Source organism: Martes martes (assembly GCF_963455335.1).
Source record: "Martes martes genome assembly, chromosome: 2".
NCBI classification, from domain to species: Eukaryota; Metazoa; Chordata; class Mammalia; order Carnivora; family Mustelidae; genus Martes; species Martes martes.
In genome coordinates this window covers 122,162,831-122,172,225 of record NC_137889.1, presented here as the reverse complement: position 1 = coordinate 122,172,225, position 9,395 = coordinate 122,162,831, and positions in this window count along the sequence as shown.

Sequence of the window (9,395 nt, the reverse complement as noted above, 5' to 3'; positions counted from 1 at the left end):
TTGCTTCCCAAGACACTGTTTTATCATTTATGAGTTGGAAGTAATCACTCCTACTCTTCCAGCTCTTTAGGATTACATGAAACTATTTTATAAGAGACATTATATCTAGATTTAAAATACTGGCAATTTTTAATACTGGAGAGAATCAATTTCAAATCATTCCTAAATTTTAATAAAATTAAAATCTTCAGAATTAAATTTGAGCCTTCATAAATTCCAGTATTTTCCCAATAACAGAGTTACATAACATCTCAAACATTTACAAAGAAGAAAACAAGCAGGCTATGATAGGAGAGAACATTTGAAAACCATATTCTGATATTGCAAGAGAAATTTAATGATAGTAGCTGGTAATCTGGTTAAATTTTGTTCAGGTTAGCTTCCCTATAATGCTGGACCGTGGCAATGTATTTTCTGTCCCATAATTTTGTCATTTATTGACCCTTTGGAAGACCATATGATCGCTTGGATCCCTATGGTTAATCTGTCACTTCTGTCTTTCCTTCCATTTCAAACTTCAGTTCCATACCCACCCTTCACACTGCACCAGGCACCAACCAAGAGTTCCAAAATCCTCTCTTAATTTTGGTAAGACTGGAAAAGGCATGTATTCCCTGAAGAAACTCAGTCAGAACAGGAACAGCCAGGATCTCTAAACAGATTATGTTTTTCCAAAACATGCATGTATCAGGGAACCTGGGTGACTCATTCAGTTAAGTGTGTCTGCCTTTGGCTCAGGTCATGATCCCAGGGTCCTGGGATCGAGCCCCTCACTGGGCTCCCTACTCTGCTTCTCTCTCTGACCCTCCCCACCCAACTCCCAACCCCAACTTGGGCTCTCTCTAAATAAATAAATAAAATATTTATAAATGCATGTATCTCCTTTAGTATGACATAGTATATTTCAATTAGCAATTGACATAGGATTCAAAACGTATTACCCCCCCCAAGAAGTTTCCAATGACATTTCCAGTTTGTAAATTAAAAGGTGAGAGAACATTTAAATTTCTAGAACTACATAGCCTTGTTTTTAATCTCCCAAGTAAGTTTTTCATATTGGTAAATTTCTCTTAATAATAAATACATTGCCGGCAACTCAGAGGAAAAGGTACTTTAAAGGAAGAGACGTGCATGTTGCTTAGGGCACTTCAATTGATCTAAACCAAAGCTGCCCTCCAAGCAAATGTAACTTTGGAGATCAGAAGATTGCAGCTGCTGGCAAATAAGTAGGTTTTGGGAACTTATTCTTGGGGAGGCCTGCTATGGCTGCTCAGGCCCCTTGCATTATGTCAGTGGTTTATGGAGCAATCAAAACATTTAGAATTCTCATGGAAATTTGCCTGAAGCAGGCATGAACATACTAAGGTGTAAAGTAATGATTAGTTCACGAGGAGAGGTGTTGCCCTGTTTTGTTTTTTTTTTTTTTAATCTCTTTTGGATTACCCTTGATGAAGCAAGGAACACAAAGGATTTTCTGAACATGTACAGAGTTGCATTTCTCACAGAATATTTGAACTATCTCCTTACATCAGAATCCGGCATGGGCTAGGCAGTGCTATTGGAACTCTGTGAAATGAACTGCAGACAGTCTTTCATTGTCGACTCATGGCAAATTTCACACTTAGATTTACTTTCGTATTTGATGTCCTTACAGAACAGAGCTGCCCTCTACCCCACCACTCACAGATATACATTCATCGGAAAATTAATAATGAACCCAGTGGCTCCTGTGCCCCCAACCCATTCTTACCCTACAGTCCTGAAACCACTGCATTAAGAATGCCCTTGTATATTTACCTTTAATGCTCTGAGCGCATTTGAATATAAGTCCTCTTTGATCAGAGTCCAAATTCAAGTCAATATTGTGGGGCCTGGGAAAAAGATGAGACAGGCCCACTCATACCAAACCCAAATGAACTTGCTGTTCAGTGGAGAGGACGAGGGTGATGTTCATGGACCTTTCATCAGAATATGCAAGTACAGATAGGAGTAAGGTCTTCTAACCTGGAGAACTGGGGGGGGGGGGCAATTTTAGTTACAAATGTCTTCTGAAAGGAAAAATTATTAAGTAGTGAAGTATCTTTGAAAACCTACTTCCTAGGAGAAATTGTCACAGGACAGCAGAAGTATATTTGTTTCATATGGTTTCAGTCAAGTTTTATGGGAAGGTCATGTTAGCTAGGCAAAGGAAAGCTAAGGCCTCACCAGGCTAGATGTAGGATTTTATAAAGGAAAGTTGATTCAGTGGCCACAGGTGATAAATACACTCATCTTGAATCTTTTGGTTTGCAAGTCATAGAAATCCATTCAAATTATTTCTGGCAAAGAGGAGACTTGATTGAAAAGTTGGGCTGCCTCACCATAGAGTGTCAAGATGTTGCTCAACCTAAGGGGTGACCAAAACCGGGCACTTGACATCCCCCTGATTGTCTCTCTTCTGTTGGTAGATCAGCTTTTCTCATAGGCAGGCAGTTTTCAAATCAAATCCCTAGAGAGGGATTTCTCCTCTTCCCAGGGAAGGCAGAGATCGGCTCACCCTTGGATAAATCAACTTTGACAAGGAAGGCAGGGTACTAGCAATGTGAACAGTTATTAAACATTCAAGGTTAAGTGCAGAAAATGTAGCTTTGAAAATAAAAGAGATGAGATTCCCAGAAAAGGGGACTTGTGATGTGCCGCAAAGATGTAGGTAATGCACCGAGAACGAGAAGAGAAATGATCGCTTGTGCTCACACGGAGGATCCTTGGCGAGAGGCATTGAGGACAAGGAAGCAAGAGCAGAAATTAGAATGTGGGAAGAGGGCTGAGGGTTACCTCCAAAGGAGAAGAATCAGGCAGTATCCCACTCAAGTGACTAACAAAACCCTCAAAAATTACCAGGCGGGAGGTCAAGAGCAGCAAATAGTGCTCTTTAGAAACACAGTTAAGGCCAGTGAGCAATTCTGGCTCTGAAATGGAATGACTCTGGACTCCCCTGAACCCATTACCGCTTTTCAAAGGACCACAGCCTCAGGGCTAGCGGGGCCCTCTGTCGGGGCCTAAAAGTACTGGAGATAGTACTGGCACCGCTCGCCAGCTTCTGTAACCCATCGCTGGCTGAGGGTGCTAGTGTTTGGGCATCAGATCCAACCTAGGTCACAATTTGTTTTCAGCAACTTCAACTGATTGACCAATGCAGAATTCTTTTTCTTTGCTCTTAGGAACTGGTGAAGTCTGAAGGCAAACCGAAAGGCAAAACAAAACAAAATTTCCTGAGAACAATTTCACTAATTTCCTCTCTTCTAATATTGAACCTTATTAACCCTGATTAAAATAGAACAAAACAAAACTTCTGGTTTTTGTTGAGAAAAGGTAGTGAATATATGAGGCTGATAAAAAATGTATCTCTAGGCAAAGGACTTGAGCAGACATTTCTCCAAAGATGATATATCAATTGCCAACAAGCATGTGAAAAGATGCTCAACATCACTAACCATTAAGGAAATACAGATCAAGACCATAATGAGATATCACGCCACACCCATTAGGGTGGTTACTCTCAAAAAAACAGAAACCAAGTGTTGTCCAGGATGCAGAGAGATTGGAACCTTTGTGTCCGTAGGAATGTAAAATGGTACAGTTACTATGGAAACAGTATGGTGGTGGTTCCTGAAATAATTAAAAATAGGATTACCATATGATCCAGAAATTCCACTTCTAGATATGTGTGTGTGTGTGTGTGTGTGTGTGTTCTCTGTATCCAGAAGTATAAAAAGCAGAGTCTTGAAGAGCTGTCTGCACCCCTGTGTTCATAGCAGCACTGGTCACAATAGCCAATAGGTGGAAACAACCCGGGTGTCCATCAATGGAAGAATGGATAAACAAAATGTGGTATATTATTTCACTTAAAAGGAAAGGACGTTCTTACCTATGCTACAATATGGATTAACCTCATAGATATCATGCTAAGTAAAATAAGTCCGTCGCGAAAAGACAATCACTGTGTGATTCCACTCACTCGAGGTATCTAGTGTGATCAGATTCATAAACAGCAAGCAGAACGGTGGTTGTAGCAAGCTCGGTGGGTTAGGGGAGATTAGGCAAACCGGAAGTTGTTTAATGGGTATAGAGCTTTGGTTTTGCAAGATGAAAACATTCTGGAGACTGGGTGCATAACCCTGTGAACACACTTAACACTACTGAGCTGTGGTCTTAGAAATGGTTAAGATGGTAAATTTGAGGTTATAGGAACTTGACCACAATAAACATGCAAATTATGGCCAGAATTTGTTGATATGAAAATATTGGAATGTTTCTATTATGAGTCGATTTGATAGAAGCAGATCTTTTTATTCCTTGTAATTCAAGCTCCTTTATATTGTATGATGTTTTCTTTTTAAGATTGCATTTGGGCAACTGCTGCTAACTTTGTAATTATTGCATTAACCTTTAAAAAATTATAATAAGATGTTTATAAATACTGCTGGTTTTATAATTAAATTTTTCCCTGTAATTCAGCATTTAGGAAATCAAGAATAATGTATTTTAAGCTGTGTTTAAATAAATCATAATTAATTATATTTCAGATAAATTGACTAAGCTGGGCCTTATAATTAGAGAGCTAATTACATTGAAAATGCAATTTCACTATCCCCCTGGGCTCGTGCGGTTATTTCTGTGCTCTAATTTTAACATGCAGTGTTTATTTGCCACTAGGCAACACCTGATAAAAATACCTAAGTAATGCAAGGACAGTTATATACCTATGAAGACATGTAAAACAGTTTTATGTGAGAAAGATGATTATCTGCTTAAAATCTTGAATATTTTCTTTGATATGTATATGTCTCATTAGTGGTAACTAGGCAACATAGCTCTCACCACAAGTCTACACTGCACAAAATATTGGTTTTGAAAAAGTGAGGTCATGGTCAAGTCTTCACGTATGACCTCTGTGCCAAGGCATGAAGAGCTATCGCCTCGGTGGCAATTATTTTGTAGTTGAGATGTTAGAATATTTAGCTCAACGCAACATAGAATTAAGAGGTGTCGATAGTGAATTCTTACAGAAAGGTGGAATTTAAAACTGGACCTGGCACAGAATAAGTAGGTCTTCCGGGAGGAGCTTCGTGCCTTTGATTTTTATTCTGTGACAAAAGAAGTCCTTTAACTTTTTTGAATTCCAGTTCCTTCAAGCATTAAGTAGAACTAACAAACGCCTGCTCTTTACGCTCTTCTAAGGACACTCAACAACAACGAAGCAAACTAAACCCTTCTGTGTATCTCCTTAGCAGAGCGTAAGTTGTTTTTAGGAATATTTAAGATTCCTTTTTATTAGGACAGAGGCAATGATCTGCTATGTAGGGGAGTAGTTTCAGTGGAATGGCAAGAACTATGTCTTTTATAGTGCATTATGGAGACGCAGGTTGTTAAAGAATTACAAGCAAAAATGTCTTCATAGCATATGTGTAAACTGAATTTTTGTACATTCGTTTCTGAAAATCAGAACCTCTCATAATTGTGTTTATACATCTTTAATAAAAGTGAGCTTATACCAAATAAAGCAATCGGAGAAACAGGATAAATAAAAACATGAAGAAAGTGTATATACTAAACACATTAGACACGAAGTTAAGATAAGTCAATTCTTTTTCTATTAAACATAGAACCGTAGAGTCAAGCAATAATTAAATTTCTGTGACAAACCTCTCATATACTGAGATGCTGTTGTAACTTCTGGTGCCAAAATGTCCCCAACATCTCTCTCTGAAGTTATTAATTCTAAACAGGCTGATAATTTCGAATGTCATACTTAAGAAAAACAGCAATATTAGGTCAATAAGACAGCCTCAATATTTCCTAAATCCTGTGGAATTGTAACAACTTGATCAAAAGATATAGATTCAAAATACATCTATATATTGGGTTGCAAAAGTCAATGAGCCACTCATTGTTTAGACTTCAAGTTAAATAAAAAGTTTACTGGTAATTTTATTAATTTATTCATATCCATTGATTATTTCTGCTCTCTAAACACTGAGAAGTCTAGGAATTACCTATAGATGCAGTTACCATTAGAATATTTGCAAAGCTATGTTCATCTTTATTTATGTTTTCCTATTGAAAGTCATCCAGATCCAAACATGTTGGACAAAAACATCACTTATGTGGATACCTATGAAGTTCTTACTAAAAAAAAAATGTGGACAATACATTTCTTTTCTTTTGCCTCTCCCTTTAGAATCTTTTCTCATTCTCACTCAGTTCTACTTTCTTTATCTCTCAAGCATTTTATTAGGTACATGGAAGAACAATGGAGTCAAAACTCTTTTCTGGTCACCCTGGGTCCATTCTGCTGTGAAGTTCTCATCAATGATCAATCACAATGATGAGAATCAAACGGTGGGATATAGTCAAGGACACAAGACATAGTCATGGAGCAAAACCCTACAGATAAATACTTTTGTGTTGATTATGTCACCTCCTGGCCACTGTCTTGTCGCCAGTTCCACATTCCCCATCCCCATCACTGTAATCCTCAGAACTAAGGGAGATCTGAGGTCTCTTGCCCAAGTCATGAAACTTTATTTTTTAAAAAGTCATCAAAGTAGCTACATATAGCAAGCACAACTACGCTTCTCATAGAGAGGTTTATGGACTAAAAGCACTGCCAATCCAGGATTGAAAGGGAACAGTTAAAGGCTTTAATCATCTGTCCCAGTTTAAAATGTATTGTCATGCGGATGGTTTGCATTTTTATAATAATCTTCATTTTAGCCCCAAAGCACAGATATTTAAGAAATAAAGTTTTGATATGTGACCATCCCTCCACCCACCCAAAAAATTACCCACCCTCTCTTCTCCCACATTGTATCTGTAGTATTTCAAGGAGCTTGTAGAGTGTCAAACAATGAAGGATGGCATCTGTTCCAAGGAGCTGCCCTCTCCCCACCCTAGAGTTTTCCGAAGCAGCCTTGTTCAGACTGGCTCATGTGTGTCTGTCCATGCAGATTGCTTCTGTGACACCCTCTAATCTTGTCCAGAGGCTCCACGGGTCATGTTAGGACTTAGTTAATGCTTGGGCCTCTCCTGGATGTACAGAAGTCATGCTGTTATTCTTGTGTATGCCAAGACCACAGAAACTTAGTGAGGCCTCATATAACCCTCAACACTTCCTGATTACTGGAGAAAAAGGAAACCATTTACTCCTGGTGTAAGGGAATTCTATGAAGTTTATTGGAGATACCTGAATCTATTCCTACTGTGAGAACTTTCCTTGTCTTCATCTCTACCAGGAAAAATGAGGCCAAGATTCCTTCTATACTTGTTTCCCACAAAATGTCTGGAGTCCTCTGTCCCTCAAGACAGAAGTCCCTCAAGACTTTCTTTTAGCAGAACATGGATATGTCTACCTCAGATCCCACTGTATCTACTCACTCTTACATCTCTTTCTCACTTGTTTCTTCTAGCAAACTTTGTGGAGTTATTTTTCACTTGGGGGTTGGGAAAGGAGAGAGATGGGGACAGAAGAAGTGAAATTTCACTTGAGTCATCTAGTACTTTTAACATTAGTGCTTTGAATTTCCTTGTTGGCTAGATTTTACCCATAAAAATGCAGGTTTTTGATCCTCAGCAGTCTGTTCTTTGACTCTGTGAGTACATTTTTTCCAGCAGTAGATCGATGTAGTCACAGGGGAGCATAAAATGTCACGGATCCATGTTGATTAGTACTTCAAGATATTATTCCACTACAACACTAAATTCCCCAACTTATGGGTTATCCAACTTTTTGCTTTGATATAGTAAACAGGGTAAGGAAAATATTAGTTTGAATTGTATGAAATTGCTACTATTTGAGAATTTTAACCAGAATGACAGGAAAAGATGGCAACACAGAAACACAGGGTCTGGTGTATCCCCCCCCCCCCCCATGTATCATCTTCTTCACAATTAAATGCAGTAGATGTAGTGGGAGGTAGGAAAATTATTAAAGCTGTGCTAACTGCATCCTACTCCCAGTTTTCTAACCAGAAACTCTAGAAGGGAGCTCTATGATTTTGCATTTGTATCCATTATACCACATGACTGATTATTTGGTACATGTACCAACCCCACCTTGGGAGTTTTTATTTTTTGTTTGGTGTCAGTGAATAGTTAACCTGAGTCGGTAGCAGATCATAGATCTTTTTCAGAGGGAGCCATTCTTCCGTTTCCATGGCTTTAGCCATCATGGACTGACGTCAGCTTTGTCACATATGCTAACTAAACACTTAATCTATATTTTTATGTCATTGTTTAATGAGTGATTTATTTCACTTGTGGAGAAGAGGAAACTATTCTCCCTTAGTAAGACATATTTTACACCAAAGAAATACACAGCAGAGTCAAGTACAGAGAAACTCAAAACTGTTTCCTCAACCATTGTTTGTTTAAATAAATGGGAGTTGTGTCTACATTTAGCAAAGAAAAAGAAAAACTGGAAAAAGTAAGTTGCATTTATGTAAAATAAAACCAGGATTGAGATTTTTCCTCCTGAAACTGAAATTACTTGTCTGACATAAAATGAAAGATACAACAATTGATAAAAGGATTTGAGTTCACATAAAATAATGCCAGCTGATAAATTCGACTTTTAAGAAGTGGACTGCTAACCAACTTTTTGTATTAAAACATTTTTAAATATAGAAAAATAACTAATGGAAAATTTCAAACAGCGAACTACTGATTATGAAATGTAAGTTGGGGGCTATTTTTAGTTGAGTTTAATTATGGACAGAGGGAAAACCAACACATTACCTGGAACAGCAAACCAAGGTGCTACGTAAGTTGGTTACAAATCAGCAAACGACAAAATGCTGAAGAAATTGGAACTTACAATTAAAATAACATTGGCAGCAGAAAACTGTCATTTTTCATGGGTTGGTTATCTTACCACTGCCTTTAATGCAATATGTGGCCTCAAAAGAAAGATGTTAACCAAGTTTTTGTGTGTCATTTTAAGAATTTTAGTTCAAGTAGAGTCAATCCCAATTAACTTTAACCCATCTAACTGGAACCCTTAATTAGCGATATTTTCTTCCAAAAAGCTGGAAAAAAAAAGAGGTAACACACACAAAAATAAGCTGATTTTAAAGTTTTATTTTAAAAACTTCCACCAAAAACTTCCAGGGCATATTTCGATATCAGTGTCTATTTAGAAAAATTTTTCCAATCTACTATTTTCTTTATTATATAAGGATGCTATATCCATGTCCTAAATATTAATACAGACTCTCAGAAAAAGAGTCTGTTTTATTTAATATACTTCCTAAAGCAATAAAGTAATCTTCATTACAAAAAAAAAAAAGGAATTATCTTATTTGCAGTTAATGGGAACATTGAATTAATCTAGGATAATCCATTTATTGAACTTTTTG